Source organism: Glandiceps talaboti, chromosome 9, assembly GCF_964340395.1.
Source record: "Glandiceps talaboti chromosome 9, keGlaTala1.1, whole genome shotgun sequence".
Classification (NCBI taxonomy): Eukaryota; Metazoa; Hemichordata; class Enteropneusta; family Spengelidae; genus Glandiceps; species Glandiceps talaboti.
In genome coordinates, this window is record NC_135557.1 from 14,987,788 (window position 1) to 14,992,366 (window position 4,579).

Genomic DNA, 4,579 nt, shown 5'->3' on the forward strand with positions numbered 1-4,579 from the left:
ATCTAGGTTCTGTGGGGAATTCATTTGAGTTTAAAGTACAACAAGCTGTGTTTATAAGCTTTTCACTCATTCCAAGTGATACTTAAATAAAACTATATTCCAGTATAGTGTTAATGTCGATGCGTGTCTTCAATAGCATTACAGTTGTCTTGTGGCATTGTTAGAAAAGTTGAGTGCATGGTAAGAATTTCCTGAATATGGTTTTATACGTGTCGTAAATTAAGTCATCGGGTCGTTTATTTTTATATCTTAATGCCAGGTTTCAGTTCAGTCAGTTGAAAGTGGTGGTTACGTTTGCTTCAGTAGGTACAATAATGCAAGTACCACTTAAATGTGAAGTAAAATGTACGCCTAAACATGCATAAACTCATATTTTCCGCCTTTACATGTTGCTGCAAATACACTGCTCTCGAGAAATTCCACAAATTGTGGCATTTTCTGCATTTTCTGATAATCTCAGTTATAATCTGTGAAATTGAATTCCGTAATTCTCATACTTAATATCATATTTCATAAATTTTTCTTAGTGATAACGTCCAACCCACTACCAAGGGACACCATTGAATATATGATAAACGAATTTCAAATTTTGGATTTTTTTTCAGAAATGATGATATTCGCATTGTTTTGTCCACATCCACTAGTATGGCTATTTACACAAAGGGAATGAAATTACAAGACTACAACGAGGTAATTATCAAACTGATTTTTCGTTTTATTTTTAAATTATATAATTTTATATCTTTAAATATACAAATAATTGAGTAGAATTGTAGCAGTACACATAATATGGCAACATGTATGTTTGTAATATTAATAGTGATAGTGTTGATTTTTAGATAGTGCTTTTCCACTCTGTGCTCAAAGCTCTTTACAGTTATTACCCCAGGCACTGGTCTATAGCGGCACAACAGCCATTACTTTCTCAACTCCCTGGTTCCGTACCAAAAATCGGCGCCCCAAATGAATCCCCAATTCAGCTTATTAAAAAAATGCTACTTACAGATAAAACGAGACAGTTACAGCTAGTTCAGCGTTAATTGCGATCCTTGGCTGTAAAGTGTGTAGATCACAAATTCATGGCGACGGAAATTCAATCAATAGCTGGGTCATATGCGTGCTAGGAGGTGTCATCCAATTATTATGCATTGGTTTGCAGCTAATAGCAGTAATGAACAAGTCAATTTGTTTATTCCTGAATTTGGTGATCCCATACTAGTCGTGAATGAGGTTGTAAAAACATCATTTATAAAACTTATCGACTTGGACATATCGACTGTGCACAGACAGTATTTTGTCTAATAATAATGATAATCACGATAGTGTTTATTTTTAGATAGTGCTTTTCCGCTCTGCGGCTCAGACCTCTTTACAGTTATTACCCCAGGCACTGGTCTATATAGCGGCACAACGGCCTTTACTTTCTCACCTCCCTGGGAAGCATACAATCCACTGCGGTCTCTTTAAGCACATAGAATTAAAGCATTCACATCGCAACCGCTATCCTACCAGGTCTCCAATTATACAACCGGATTGACCGAAACACAAGCGTGGTTCAATCTTGCCCAAGAACCGAAGCCATTCAGCAACAAAAACGGCAGCGACGGTGCTCGAACTGCAGATTCCAAACCTTTCACTCTAACCATTCGACAAAATCATGGATCAATCTGTCAAAGGAACAGGTGACAGAATGAAGCCGTTCTTACTAAGCAATAAAATGGCTTTTATCAGCCTCTTTCAGGATAAATTTAACCCCGTATTAGATAAATACAAATCCTGCTAAATTTCTTACATTTATCAAATTGTAATTTTAACATCGTTTGTTTGTAATTATATGAAAGGTGGTATATGGCTGGGCTGCTTCATCGTCTGATATTGTTACACACTATGGGTATTACAAGAAGACGACTGGATTGGTTGGAGAGTGCTACATTGATGGATTCTGTGGGGATGGTCAACCAATAGCTATAATGAAAAATAGTGTTACCAACAGTCAGCGGTCCTACAAGGTAAGACTGCATTAGAGATACATTATACCGCTTTTAAGTCAAGTTGAATGCGTTTGAACCATGTGTATGAGATTTGTAACCTGGTAATTTTACATCATCGTAATTTGTGTCTATACCATTCGTTCTGTAATAACTTGAAATATCAGTCAAAACGCTTATTATATTATACCAGTATATTGATGGCGCAAATCGAGAGATCTGATTGGTCTAGACATCGAACTAGCACGTCTAAAATGAGCGATAATGCACTGTTGGCACGCGTCCAAATTTTGTTCGTCTACGAGTACGAGTGTTGAGTTGTAGTCCGCTGCGCCGTGATACTGATAGTGAACTCTGCGAATTGTCAGAGGAGGATTTTCTCAATGAGACAATATTTTAAGAGAAATTATGAAGGAAATTTAGAAAGCATCCTAGTCATCGCGTATTTGTACAAATCATCGCCTGCTACATGTACTAAGGTCAAGGCATGCACGAGATCGGTTCCAGCTTCGGCGCGGCTGGAGTGGAAACAAGTGAGCTGTCCTGTCCTGTCATAAAAATGAAGCAAGTGTAAGAGCTTACACTGGCCGACTTACCATTAATATAAATAGAAATTTGTCTGGGATCCTGTCCTAGAGTATCAGTCATCAATCCGATAGGGAAATCCTCAAACCCGAAAATCTACTGACGTAACTTCCAGTAATATAAATACATTGTAAATATCAACCTGCCGCCATGTCTATCGTCTCACTTCACCTAGTCGCGAAGTCGGCCGGGGACGATCGAAGCACTCTGTATTCAATAAACCACTTGAACAAGTTTATACCTTGAGTAAACAGGTTGTTTATTCATCACTATTCACTTTTAATGAGCCGATCAATGTACAGATTATCCCTAGAAACGACTAGCAGATAAATAAATCCAGTCGCTGCACGACGTTCATGTCATGGGTGAGGCCCAGATCAGCTGACTTGAAAGCAGCGTTATTGTTATGCAAATTAGCCACAGAGGCGCATATGAAACGAGAAAAAGTTAGTTCTTATCTTGTTTCCGATATTTTCAATATACTAGTATAATATAATAGCGAAAAACCACCCCTGGGGATGGTATACCAAGAGGTTTTGACCAGTGAACGAAATATATGCACGAGCGATAGCGAGTGCATATATTGAGTTCACTGGTCAAAATCGAGTGGTATACCATCCCCAGGGGGTGGTTTATTGCTTAAGTATCACCATTACTGTATGTCCATAAATTACGCTCGCGTAGGCCCAATACAGCATTTTTTATTTGACTAAACGAAGAAAAGCAAATAGAAATAAAATTTAATTACTGCATCGTTCAATAAAACAATATAATGGGACTGTACATGACAAGAAATGGTGTTTTAACAAAGTAATTGTATTTAGAATACGTTATATATTTCAGACCTTCAAAGGTCAGAGAAATTGCTAAGAGCGTAGGTCGTGTTCCCTGTAATGTCCATAGCGCCCCCAACGGTTGAAACAACTCTAACCTTGGTTCTGCAGTGTTTATATATCTCATATTTATGGCATGTACAACCAACGAAAAATCTAGAAGATAATCTATCTATCTTTGGAACCTGGGCGGAACAGCCACTTGTAAATGTTATCACTGTACACCTCCGACCCCCTCCCAACACTTCACTAAGTGACGTCATTTTCAACAACTTTGGGTGGGTCACTGTATTTCTCCATCGGGGCTACACGAAGTCCCTAATCTCCTCTCCGAAAAAAGCAGGTTGAACCCCCCTCCCCATCACTTATTTCTAAAACATGAGAGACCCCATCACTTTAAGGAAATATTTTGACAGCTTTAAAAAATACCATCCAGGATTAGCAAATAATCATATCATTATAATTATGTAGGGTTGAAATGTTAAAATATTAATAACATGATATCATTTGAAGGTCAGTGAAGCTAGTTGCTGCTAATATACATGCCTTACACTCTTAAAGGGTGTGTGTGTGTGGGGGGGGGTCTCCCCCTAGACACTCTGGAGGTTGTTTGGCTGTATAAATGCTTCAGGTTATCTGTAGTCTTGTAGGTAATTAATTTCACAGATTGAGAAATGCTAATTTAAACGGTATTTGTATGACATGCAGAGTAACTAGTTAGGTAGTTATATTTAGCAATGTTTCTCTAGGCGAAGTAATATTTAAAAGAGGTAAGACTTGGGGACTAGAAATAAATATTACAGTTCAGACACAGTCATGTCATTGTAGAAATGAATTGATCTTCCATTACAATCCCAAACACAGTGATCCCCATCCCCATATCCAATATGCTCAAAACAGAGTGCCCCACTCATAATTTCAATAAGACCCCATTCCACTACGGTCCCTAACATAATTTTCATATTTGCATGTAGACGGGCAACAAGCCGACTTACCCACACACTGGCATTGGCTGGACCAATCAACAAATTGTTTGGGGCTACGATAAAAACACTCATCCGAATGGTAACTGGGGAAACTGGGCTGATAACGAATGTTGTTTAACTGGTGCCGATGAACAAATAAAACGGGCTGGATTGAACTGGAGGTATTCTATACTTATTCGATAAACAA